The sequence below is a fragment of the Mobula birostris genome, chromosome 8, assembly GCF_030028105.1.
Source record: "Mobula birostris isolate sMobBir1 chromosome 8, sMobBir1.hap1, whole genome shotgun sequence".
Taxonomy (NCBI): Eukaryota; Metazoa; Chordata; class Chondrichthyes; order Myliobatiformes; family Myliobatidae; genus Mobula; species Mobula birostris.
In genome coordinates, this window is record NC_092377.1 from 35642195 (window position 1) to 35655552 (window position 13358).

Sequence of the window (13358 nt, forward strand, 5' to 3'; positions counted from 1 at the left end):
ACTCCACCTGGGAAACAAAGATCCTAAAAGGGCCCAAATATGGAAGTGCAGATTATTTTTGTGGGGATAGCACATCAACCATATATGAACGTAGATGCAAAGGTCAGGTACAGAAAAATAAAGAGGAAGTTTTCTAATTTTATTGGTGATTGGTATACTGGAAGTTTGCTTACTTTGGAGGATCATAGAAATATACCTGCAGCAGTTTTCTGTCCTTTGAGTTCCCCGGACAGAATACCACAAGTGCTCGACCAGCACCTTTCCTGATTACATGCGGCTTGATTTCAAAGTCCGTCTTTGTTATAGCTTTTGTTAAAAATTATAAAATTACTCTCTAAAAGCAAAAACAAAGATTAAAAGGTTGCCCTCAATACAAAGTGCATAAACAGCTATACTAAGGAAATACAGTCCAGGTCCAAAGTTCCAAAATATTGCTGGTGTTATTAAAACTTTCTCCTCCAAGCTCAGTGTACCATCTCCAGACTGCTTCTGTACACCTTTTATTTTAAAAAATTGCCACAAATATGTAATATATTTGATAATGGAATAAAAATATGATTGATTTTGTTTTCATTTTACATTTTTGCTTTCATCAGAGACCATAATCATACTAGGTAGAGCACTGGTTAGTGTGATTACCAGTCTGCAGGTGATTTTTCCACTAATGTTTCATATCTCCCTGCAGGCCTCTATTTGCACCTGCAGACCTGGGTGTAGCTGCAATCAATAAATTATTATTTAAGAAGATTAGGGTTACACTAAATATCACAGCATTTCAGTACTCCAAGATAACAGTCAATTTGAACTCTTAAAAATAGCTTGAAGACTCACGGGCATTTGCCAGTTGGATCAAGATTTTCTGCTTAACTACCTCTAATGAGGCTTGGCTTTCCTTTCCCCTGCACCACGGGGCCAAATATTCTCCAATGATCCACTGACCTATCAATAAGCTTGCAACTCCCTTTAGCTTTGCCATCTCCTCTTAGATGATATTGTTAAGGGTAGCAGGTGGATGAAAAATAGGGGTTTGGAGTGTGTGAGGGTGTCTCTATTCTTGAGATTGAGTCCTGTTTTCATGGGTGTTTTTCAGCAGAAAAACTAACCACCCAGTTTCCCATTTTAAACACAAGAAATCTGGCAGATGCTCACAAAATTCTGGAGGAACTCAGTGAGTCTGTCAGGGAGAGGAATAAACAGTTGACATTTCAGGCCGAGACCCTTCGTCAGGATTGAAGAGGAAGGGAGAAGAGGACAGAATAGGAAGGTTGTGAGGGGGTGAGAGGTAGGGGGAATGAGTAGAGTCTGGCTGGTGATAGGTGAAGCCTGGTGAGGGTGAAGGGGAATGATTTAAGAAACTGGGAGGTGATAGGTGGAGGAAGCATAGGGCTGAAGAAGAAGGAATCTGATTGGAATGGATAGTCGATCATGGGAGAAGGAGGGGAATCAGAGAGAGCTGATAGGCAGGTGAAGAGAAGAGAAAGGGTGAGAAAGGAGCCAGTCTGGGGAATGGTAAGAGAGGGAAAGGGGAGGGGGAGAAATTACCTGGTTAGAGTAATCAGTTGTTAACACCATTAGGTTGGAGGCTAACCAGATGGCATATGAGGTGTTGCTCCTCCAACCTGAGTGTGGCCTCATCACAGCAGTAGAGGAGGCCATGGACCAACATGTTGGAATTGGAGTGGGAAGTTGAATTGAAATGGGTGGCATTGGGAAATCTTGCCTTTGTTTCAGACAAAGGTGTTCAGTGTAGCAGTCACTCAATCTATGTCGGGTCTCACCAGTGTAGAGGAGACCACACTTGGAACACTGGATACAGTAGAGGACACCGTGCATTTTGTCTTCCTGTGGTAGTCTTTTTTTTTTACCAGTGATTGGGCTAAATGATTTAGAGACATATTTCTTATAGTTATGTAAATGTCTAATGTTTTATTTGCTGACTGAGGTATTCCATGCTTATTTGATATGAGTAACATCAATGATGTAGTTGAATAAATTCAGGTGACTCATTTCCTAATATCCAAAGAGAAAGGCTTCGCTGTCCTGGACTGTTCCCTTTGATGCATGTAAGGCTCCTTCCTTTGCGACCCCACTAACACACCTATTTCTTGTCTACCTGTTGTTATTCATCGCTTCATCAGAAAATATGTCAGTTTTCGCATATAGACTGAAACCCAACTCTTCCTCTTTACCATCTTTTTGACCCATGTTGTTGTTTAAAAGATATTAGACCATAAGACATAGGAGCAGAATATGGTAGTGACAGAATTAAATTCAAGGCTTCTGTCCTTGAGCAAGGCACTTAACCACACATTGCTCTGCGACGACACTGGTGCCAAGCTGTATGGGTCCTAATGCCCTTCCCTTGGACAACATCGGTGGTGTGGAGAGGGGAGACTTGTAGCACGGGCAACTGCTGGTCTTCCATACAACCCTGCCCAGGCCTACACCCTGGAAACCTTCCGAGGCACAAATCCATGGTCTCATGAGATTAATGGATGCCTATAAATTCAAGGCTAGCTTAAAAGAAAGGGTAAAGTATTTCAGGATGTATATTGTGTACAATTCACTGACATTAAATGTACCTTTGAAACCTTTGAAATAAAACCAGAAAATACTGGGAACACTTAGCAGGTCCGATAGAATCTGTGGAAAGAGAAGCTGTCTTAGTGGTTCAGGGCGAGGACCCTTTGTCAGAACTGGAAAAAAAGAGTGAAAGAAGTTTAATTTGCAGAGAAAGATGTTCAGGACAAAGGAACATCATCAGGGCAAGGTTAAGATTGCCATGGAGATACTTTGATAAAATGATAAAGCACAAACAGAGAAATATGTTGAAGTGCCAGTAAAAGGGTGAAAACGGAGCTGAAATACACCTGCTCAGTCCTGTCACAATAAGAGAAAATAAATTACTTGATCTCATTAACTCTCAGGGTCATATTTGGGGACATATATCTACTTGGATAATAAATTTTCTTTGAATTTTAAATTTACTTAGAAATTAGTCACTGAATCCAGATGGAAAATGAGGCTGTTCCTCAAGCTTTAGCTGCCACAAAATAGCAAATTTCACGACATACATCGGTGATAGTAAACCTGATTCTGGCTCCGTGTTGGATCTTATTACAGTAGCTCAGGTGGGCAGAGATAAATATTTGATTGGAAGTTGGATGCAGAATTTAAATAGCAGCAACAAGAAGTTCAGGTTTGCCCATGTAGACTAAATGCAGGTGTTACAAGGAGATCACGTGACCTATATTTGTTTTCCCTAATGCAGATGAGATCACAATATGAGCATTGAGTTCAGTACACAAGACTAGTAGGAAATTTGCTTTTCCACTTGGATAGTGAGATCTCTGAGGATAGTTCTTTTAAAAAAGTATTTCCCATCTCATCTGAGGGGAAACAACGGAAGGGCAGGCATCAACCGAGTGTAATAGTGACGCAATGACTTATCACTCCCTCCTTAATTCCCTGCCCACCACTCCCTCACCCCACCAGAGCAGAGGGGGAAACTTTTTCTTCAAAACACACTGACTGGACCAAGCAACTTTTCAAAATCATGCACATTTTACTGCAGCTAAGAATCTGGATGCTGAATAAATCTTACTTGGGGGAAAAAACCAGCAGCTTTCATGGTTGATTATAACTGAACATTGGTCATTAGTGTGGAATCTTAAAATGGACTCCATTGGTTAAATATTAGGGTAGCTGTGATAAGAATCAATTACTATTTAAAATAATAGATCCTTTTGAAATCTTCTGCCACTAATTTCCCTGAATTAAAAACAGTTGCTTGTTTTTAAAATAAGTGCCATAATTGGAGAAGGTTTACTGCAGAAGAGTAGTTATTTAACCCCAAAATTACAGCTAATTAGCTTTAAATCATTAATAACAATTTAATTGAAAGGAACTTAGAAATTAAAGTTTCAAGACTTCAGGCATTCATTTCAACTTGGGAGAAAATTTTAAATGCATTAGTCAAATAGTATAGCTGATATCTCTATGATGTACAGTGGCATGCAAACATTTGGGCACCCTGGTCAAAATCTCCTGTTACTGTGAATAGCTAAGCGAGTAAAAGATGACCTGATTTCCAAAAGGCATAAAGTTAAAGATGGCACATTTCTTTAATATTTTAAGCAAGATTACTTCTTCATTTCCACCTTTTACAGTTTCAAAATAACAAAAAAGGAAAAGGGCCCAAAGTGAAAGTTTGGGCACCCTGCATAGTCAGTACTTAGTAACACCCCCTTTGGCAAATATCACAGCTTGTAAACACTTTCTGTAGCCAGCTAAGAGTCTTTCTGTTGTGTATGTGGCCTGTTTACACAACTGTTATTAATAAAAAGGCTGGAGACGGGAACTCATGGTTCTTTACTGGTAAAGTCTGAACTTGACACACACATACAGATCAATACGCGCCTAATAGCGCATGCAACGAGGTGTTACTAAAACATGAAGTAGTCCCTTATTATAATGTAGGCTATGCGGTACACTCCTCCGTTTTATTTTAATAGTGTATCAACTGTTTTTTTTTAAACTGGGGCTATGCTGAACAAATATGTTTACCCTTAACATACAAACGCCTACTATTTGTTTACAAATTATAACAAAGAAACTTAATAATATCAAATTATAACAAGCTTTTTTTTTACTTTTGGCCTAAGACCCATTTAGAACTCAAGTCTCGGGGGGGGGGGTCTTCTCTGCCTCTTCGGGTAACGTCTGTCTGGAAACATTTGCTTTGGGGAATGAGTCTCCGCAGGTACATCAGGTGGGTCCTCAGCACTGATGACAGGTTTATCTGTAGATGAGGCTGATGTGATCACATCAGGAGTGTTTGCTTCTATGTCCGGGGAGACAAGGTGTTGTTGTGTTTTTCACCTGTGTATCCAGGATTTGGTCCACATGACGTCTCCATACATTCGCTCCCACCTCCACTGTCAGTGGCCCGTCTATGGTGGAAGTTGTACATGGCTGCCACTTTTCAGTCCAGTAATCACGTGCAAGAACTGACTGTCCCACACTGAAGCTCCGTGTTGGCTTAGCATTCAAGTGTTTGAACTGTCTGCTCTCCACATCACGCCTTACATCTGGTTTGAGAAGATCCATGCGGGTCCTCAGGTTCCTGTTCAGAAACATCATTGCTGGAGTCTGATTAGTGGTTGTATGTACTGCATTATGATTGGCAAGGAGGAAGTTGTCTATCTTGTGTTGTAGTGGTCAATTTTCGCTGTCCATTGCCTTGATGGCTTTCTCGAATGTCTGCACAAATCTTTCTGCCAAGCCATTTGTGGATGGACGGTAAGGGGCAGATGTAAAGTGCTTGATTCCATTGTTCTTCACAAAATTTTGGAATTCTTCAGAGACAAATTGTCATCTATTGTCTGTGCAAATTTGTTGTGGTATGCCATTCCTGGCAAACATGGCCCTCAGAACTGTGATGGTCTTTTCTGATGTGGTTGTCTTCATTTTGATGACCTCTGGCCATCTGGAATGTACATTGACGGCGACTAAAAAAATAGAGTCCATGAATGGTCCAGCAAAGTCGATGTGCACTCATTACCATGGTGATGAGGGCTGCTCCCATGGATGGAGAAGGGCTTGTTGTGGTGTGTTCTGGATCTTTTGACATCCAGGGCAGTTCTTGGTCAAGTCCTCAATCTTTTTATCGATTCCTGGCCACCACACAAAGGCATGAGCAAGACTTTTCATCTTCACAGTACCCAGGTGCCCCTCGTGCAGTTCCTGCAGTACTCTGGTGCGTAGCTTGGAAGGAATCACAACTCATGAACCACACATCAGTGTTCCTCGACACACTGACGACTGCTTCTTCCTCATTGAGAAGGCTGGAAACTGTGTGTTACCACGCGCTGGCCATCCCTTTACCGTGATGTCATACACTTTTGACAACACAGGGTCATTGCGTGTTTCTCTTTCAATGAGGCTGTTTGTCACTAGTAATTGTTCAACTATTGTGTGAAAGGCCTCTGCTGAATCCATTTGTGTAGTTATCTCTGAAGTGGGTAGTGGTAAACATGACAAACCAGCTGCGTTGCTGTGTTGCCTGGTCCCCTTGTGTTCAATGTCATACATGTGACCTCCTAAGAAAAGAGACCATCGCTGCAGCCTGTGTGCAGTTATCACTGGAATGCCTTTCCTTGGGTTGAAGATTGACACAAGAGGCTGATGGGCAGTCAACAGAGTAAACTTTTGGCCATACAGGTAGTGACTGAATTTCTTGTACTGGTTAAGTCCTTTGTGTGTATTTATTGTCAGTTATTTCTTGGATGTATCATCGATTTCCATTTGGAGATAAATCTGGGCCAAATCGATTTTTTGTGAAATGTTCCCCTCCTGACAGGGAAGCAAAGATGTCCTCAATACAAGGTAGACTATACTGTACTGTGCGGAGAACTGGGTTAACAGTCACTTTAAAGTCTCTACATATGCGCACCTTGCTTGGTTTTCCTTTGCTGGTGGTTTTTTTCATCACTGGAACAATAGGCGTGGCCCATTCACTCCAATCCATCTTTGACAGGACCCCAGTCTGCTCCAGATTTTTCAACTCTGCCTCTACTGTAGGACGGATTGCATATGGCACTGGTCGGGTTTGTGAAATTTTGGACATGCATTTTCCTCGATCTCAATCTTTGCCTTCATGCCCTGAAGTGTTCCTATTCATTTCATGAACACTTCCTCAGAGTCAGCAAGTATTTGTGACAGGCTCTCAGATGTAGCCTTGCTGCCCTCCTTTGCTGACACAACTAGTGTCTTGATGGTGTGCCAATTCAACTGGATTTTCCTGAAGCCATTCACGTCCCAGCAATGGTGGTCCTCCATTTTTCAGTATATAGAGGTTCAGCTGCTGTGTTTTGTCTCTGTAGGCCACTGTCACTTTAATTTTACCTTTGGGACGCCCTCGCTGTCCAGTGTAAGTCTTTAGCAGTAGCTTAGTTTGTTTCAGAGGTATGTGAGAAATCAGTCGTTTGTAGTCATGTACAGAGATAGATCACTGTTAAAGCTTAGCCTGTCTCCAACTCCATTTTCAATCTCAGGCTGTGAAGTTGCAGACAAGACAATTCACTTTTGTCTGAGTCATTTTCATCAGTACTGCCTTCTTGCATTTTGTGTACATTGTTGTATTTTCCTTTCTGGGGTTTCTTGTTTCTCTGTATTTTGTCCTTTTTCTGCAGTTTACTAGCTTTGCATACTCTGCCAAAGTGGCCCTGTTTGCCACAGTCTCTGCATTCTTTATCTTTAAACCAAGTCATCAGGGTCATGTGACATGTTCCCACAACGGTAACATTTCTTTCCTTCATTTCTGTTCAGTGACATTTTACTTGTAGCATATTTCAGAGATTCTTGTTGTATCTCAGAAGCATCCCGTGCTGCTGTTTCCAATGTTGCAACGTTCAGTGCCTTCTCTAATGCAAGGTCTTTTTCACACAGGAGCTTCTGTGTGGTTTCACAGTGCATGCCACACGCTAGCCTGTCCCTCAATGCGTCTGATAGACCAGCTCCAAATTGACAATATTCTGATAATTTGCGCAATTCCACACAAGATTCAGAAATGCTTTCATTTTTGCTCTGATTCCATTTGTGAAATTTAAATCTTTCAGCAATGACCAGTGGTTTGGGGTTTAAATGCTGTTGGAGAGTGTCTACTATTTGCTTGAACATTTTGTCATCTGGCTTTTCAAGGGTTAACAAGCTCCGTAGCAGCCCATATGATTTTGCTCCCATAACACTGAGTAAGACACTGGCTTTCTTTTCATCATTAACACCGTTAGCATCACAATATAACTGCACTCTTTCAAGATAAGTTATCCAGTTTTCAATGCCACTATCAATCATTGCCATCTTTGTTATGTTAATTTAGTCCCATTTTTCCTTGTTTTCTTTTCAGCTAGCTCCTTGCAGTCACTGCACGTTCCACTTGACTCACGTGTCCTTTTTGTTAGCGCAACGAGTGCACTCCGTCTAGATGTGTGTGTCGCTCCTTTTCATCTCCCTTCTCTCTCTTCTCCAAGTGTCATTATCAACTAAAACACGATGTTCCGTTAAGATGTAGGTTCATAATCCTCATCGCCAACTTGTTGTGTATGTGGCCTGTTTACACAACTATGTTATTAATAAAAACACTGGAGACGGGAACTAAGTTTCATGGTTCTTTACTGGTAGAGTCCAAACTTGACACGCACACACAGATCAATATGCGCCTAATAGTGTGTGCAACGATGTGTTACTAAAACAATAAGTAGTCCTTTATATAATGTGGGCTATACGGTACACTTTCAATTCTTGTTTGGGGGATTATTGCCCATTCTTCCTTGCAAAAGGTTTCTAGTTCTGTGACATTCTTGGGCCGTCTTGCATGCACTGCTCTTTTGAGGTCTATCCACAGATTCTCGATGATGTTTAGGTCGGGGATTTGTCAGGTCCATGGCAAAGCCTTCAGCTTGTGCCTCTTTGAGGTAGTCTGTTGTGGATTTTGTGGTGTGTTTGGGATCAGTAGCCTGTTGCAGAAGCCATCCTCTTTTAATCTTCGGCTTTTTTATAGACAGTGTGATGTTTGCTTCTAGAATTTGCCGGTATTTAATTGAATTCATTCTTCCCTCTACCAGTGAAATGTTCCCTGTGCCACTGGCTGCAACACAAGCCCAAAGCATGATCGATCCACCCCTGTGCTTAACAGTTGGAGAGGTGTTCTTTTCATGAAATTCTGCACCCTTTTTTCTCCAAACATACCTTTGCTCATTGTGGCCAAAAAGTTCTATTTTAACTTCATCAGTCCACAGGCTTGTTTAGATGTTCCTTTGCAAACTTCTGACGTTGAATTTTGCAGTGACGATGCAGGAAAGGTTTTCTTCTGATGACTCTTCCATGAAGGTCATATTTGTGCAGGTGTCGCTGCACAGTAGAACGATGCACGACCACTCCAGAGTCTGCTAAATCTTCCTGAAGGTCTTTTGCAGTCAAACGGGGGTTTTGATTTGCATTTCTAGCAATCCTACGAGTAGTTCTCTCGGAAAGTTTTCTTGGTCTTCTAGACCTGAACTTGACCTCCACTGTTCCTGTTAACTGCCATTTCTTAACTACATTATGAACTGAGGAAACGGCTACCTGAAAATGCTTTGCTATCTTCTTATAGCCTTCTCCTGCTTTGTAGGCATTATTTATTTTAATTTTCAGAGTGCTAGGCAGCTGCTTAGGGGAGTCTATGGCCGCTGATTGTTGGGACAAGGTTTGAGGAGTCAGGGTGTTTATAAAGCTTTGAAATTTGCATCACCTGGCCTTTCCTGACAATGTCTGTGTACAAGCCATAGCCCTAACAAGCCCATTAAGGTCTGAGACCTTGGTAAAAGTTATCTGAGATCTCAAATCTCTTGGGGTGCCCAAACTTTTGCATGGTGCCCCTTTCCTTTTTTTCCACTCTAAAATTGTGCAAAACAAAAATATTACACTAATCTTGCTTAAAATGTCAAAAAGAATGTTTCATCTTTAACTTTGACTTTTGGAGATCAGTTCATCTTCTACTCACTTAACTATTCACAGTAACAGAAATTTTGACCGGGGTGCCCAAACTTTTGCATGCCACTGTATGCAGGTATAAATCACTGCCAAGGTATTGTTCCTCACAGCCTGATGGCAGTGTACTGAGTAAGACTGTCTCCAATATTATGAACACAGGAGGTTCTGCAGATGCTGGAAATCTAGAGCAATGCACATAAAATGCTGGAGGAACTCAGCAAGTCAGGCAGTATTTAAGGGAAATAATGGTCAACCTTTTGGGCCGAGACCTTCAGTCTTGATGAAGGGTTTCAATTCGCAAAGTCAACTGTTTATTCCCATCCATAAGTGCTGCCTGACTTGCTGAGTTCCTCCAGAATTTTATGCGTGTTACTCCAACATTTATGAAGGTCAATTTTGACTATTGAACTTCAGAAAGAATGTTGTCTGTTGCTTAAGAAGACTTATAAAATACAGGTTTGCAAGTCTCAAGCATGTAGTCTTTCTTGTACATACATAAATGGTGGCAGACTCTTCACGGGGTGGTGGAGGAAGGGGTGCCTCTGATCACTGCTTAGTACAATTCTTGTCTCTGGACATTGTGAAGTTGCAATTTATAACACAGGACTTAAGAATGCAATAGTATAAAACATGACTGCTTATTTACTATTGCCACCAAGCATTGATAGATTGGGATTATCCTGTCATCTTAAAAAAATAAGTATTAGTTTGTAGAATTTGTATCTATTTTTATAAGATTTGATTCAACACCTAAGAATAATTGTTTCAGAAAACAGAAGATGTTCTAGTTGTTCAAAACACATCTGTGCTAGTTAGTTTGGCCCGATGTAGAAATGACTTGAGAATGTGGGGAGGGAAGAAATTCAATGGAAGGAACTGTGGCTCCTGAATTAGTGACTGGATTGAGATTAATATCACAGGAAATCAACTGGAACAATGGTTTTCTAATACGGCCATGTCCCGCACAAAAGGTACATGGTGTAATTGGAAAATGAAGAATTGGTTTAACATGCCTACATCATAGAGTTCTTACAAGAAATGTTTGTTTCTATTTAGATTTCCGTTCTCTCCTAAGTTTTATTCTTATCCAATCTGGTCTAAAAATAGTGTTTCCTTTTCATTCCGATGAGCTCCATTTTGTCTTTGATAAGTGAAGGTAAAGGAGAACAATGACAGTTCGAATTCACTTAAATTAATAATGATCCAAAGATTAGAATTGTTGGTCATAAGCAACCATTTCCTGAAGCTTCAAAATGACAACAGCTATAAATCAGTGACACTATTTATCAAATTCTTAAATATATAAAACCTATCAACAAGGACACCATTTCTATTCACTCCAAAGGCAATGATACGGTAAAGATGTAACCCGATCCAATTCTATTATTGGCCAGATACAGACATCAAGTATGTCAAATCTAAAAAAAGGAAGTAAACCAAAAATACAAAGAATTTTTCTTGGTCATCCTACTTTTGTCAACATTTGTAATCATGGCGATGTCATCGACTGGAACAGGTAAAACTAAAAATCACTGCCAAAAATCGTATTACATTAACTGCGGAATAATGCTTGAGCATGTTGATGCAATGGAAACAAAAATAATTTTGTCATTCTAATTAAATGCTTTTGACTTACGGGATACTCTTTGAATTATAACAAAACACTGAGATCTTCATCGGTCAGGGCCAACCACAGATGTTGCCTGTTAGCTGTCTAGATACGCAAACCAGGGTGATACAATATGGAGAGCAACTGTTGCACATATAGCAAGCTCCCCCTCTCCATGAATCTGATAAACCAAAGGAACAGCAGAGACCTATGCTGTTTGGCACCAGCAGAATCGCAGGAGATGCCGGTCAGTGTTGAACTCAACGTAGGACTGCCTTAGCGACTCCAGCTCTGGATTTTCCCTCGGGTTTACTCCCAAAATCTTCCTATCTTCTGGGTTCAAAATCTTCTGGGTATAGCCGCAAGGCAGCAGAAGTTTAAGATCAGAGTTTTCCTTCTCCTAGATGAGCTGCAAATCACTGATGACGAGCACATCTGCCTGAAGCAACTGGTTTTAAAGCACCAGTAACCCACCTTTTCCCTTTCTCCTGTCAGTAGAAATAGTTTCACAAGACTTGGTAGCTAAGCCACATGTGAAAGCCAGGAGCTGGTCTTGATTGTCAGAGGCTATTTGAGTTGCAAGCCATTGAGAGCATTTAATAGGTAGTGGGAACTTGTCCTCACTACCACTCCTGGCTGTAACAACTTAATGAACCAGAACAAAGTAGGCCCAAGACCACTGAATTTTGTTTTGTTTATTCCACTCCCACCAGACTGTTATTGTCATCAATTATTTTTAGGGGAAACATTTGCCTTTTGGCCTTTTGAAATAATTACTATAAATTTGGGGAATAGCTGCTACAGTGGAAACCTTTTAAGTTCTTCTAATGCAATTGTCCCTAAACATGAAAACTGTGGCAGTAAATCAAGGATAAGTTCGATATCTGACAGGGTTGGAGAGGGGGAATGTTAGCAAACATTAATGGGTTTAATAAATTTAAAAATATATAAAAATATAATTATTTAAAATGAACTCTTTTCTGAAATGGTTCTCCTATTGAGCCTGGAAAAGTATTTCACTGAATGCAATGGATTTCATTGATGCCTTCATCATTCAGCCTATTTTAAACTCTAACTTGTGTAAATAGAGTTAAAAATAAAAGCATACTGATTTGTTTTGTAAAAGTAACCACTTTGTGGTAATCCGTACCATATAGAAACATCACACAAAATCATATGCAGCTGACATCAAGAAGAATGACTCTTTTATTTAAAACTTTTGATCGTCAAAATTTCAGATTGTTTTATGTGATATAATGTAGAGTACAGAATAAAATTTCATACATATTTCATGTCTCTTCTGTTTATCCTTTATTTCCTGTCAGTCACCTAATTGACAAGCAATCAATCTATGTATATGAGTTATCTCATGTATTTATATTTATTCTGTTCTATATCTTCTGTGTTTTTTTGTGCTGCTTCAGATCTGGAGTAACAAATATTTCATTCTTATTTACACCTGTGTACAGAAAATGACATTAAGCAATCTTGAGTCTTGAATGTTGAATCTTTATGTGCATTCACTTGATTTTCTTATCCAGTACAATTCTCAACATAAAAGTGATGACAATACATTCTGTTGATAACTAAATTAAACTAAGTTTTAAATACATAAAATGTTTCTGTTTTTGTACTTTTCAATGTCCCTTCGCTCTTTCTTCCTCTTTGTTTAAATTAGGGATGGCCAGTAAATATTCACCTTGCCAGTCATGTCCAAATTTCATAAGTTAATATATAGAACATCCATAGCAATAGCTAAATCAATGTGAAGAAGCAGAATACACTCTTAGTTCATCAGATAATGAAGATAATACAGTTGACTAATATCATAAAAGAACAAGACCTGAATAACATTCTGGCTGGACAGAGATGTGATCATACTATATGCTGGTTAAACATTGACTATCTCCAAATATTCTCTAACCATAAAATCTGTACAATCAATATTCTTGAAGTGGGGCTTGTTATGTTTTGTAAGTCTAAAACATAAAAAAATTGAAAGGAAACACGGAACCAGGAAGAATATCTTGGTTTCATTTTATTTTAAGCAAGGTGTGCACCTATGATGCGGTGGAGTGATGACATATGCTATTCATGTACTTCCTATAGATAACTATAATAAATTATTCAAACAAAGAAATAATGCTTAACCAAACAATATATTTACCATATTACTCAAATATTACTGAAATGTTAAATACACAAAACTCCTCCCTGC

The 13358-nt window shown here is 39.7% G+C and overlaps 1 protein-coding gene across 2 annotated transcripts in view; it reads left to right on the plus strand.

The window, feature by feature from the left end:
• The window catches only part of LOC140201231 (endothelial PAS domain-containing protein 1-like), a 124326-nt gene that overhangs the window by 62961 nt on the left and 48007 nt on the right, over positions 1 to 13358 (plus strand). The gene's annotated exons all lie outside the window — the stretch shown is intronic.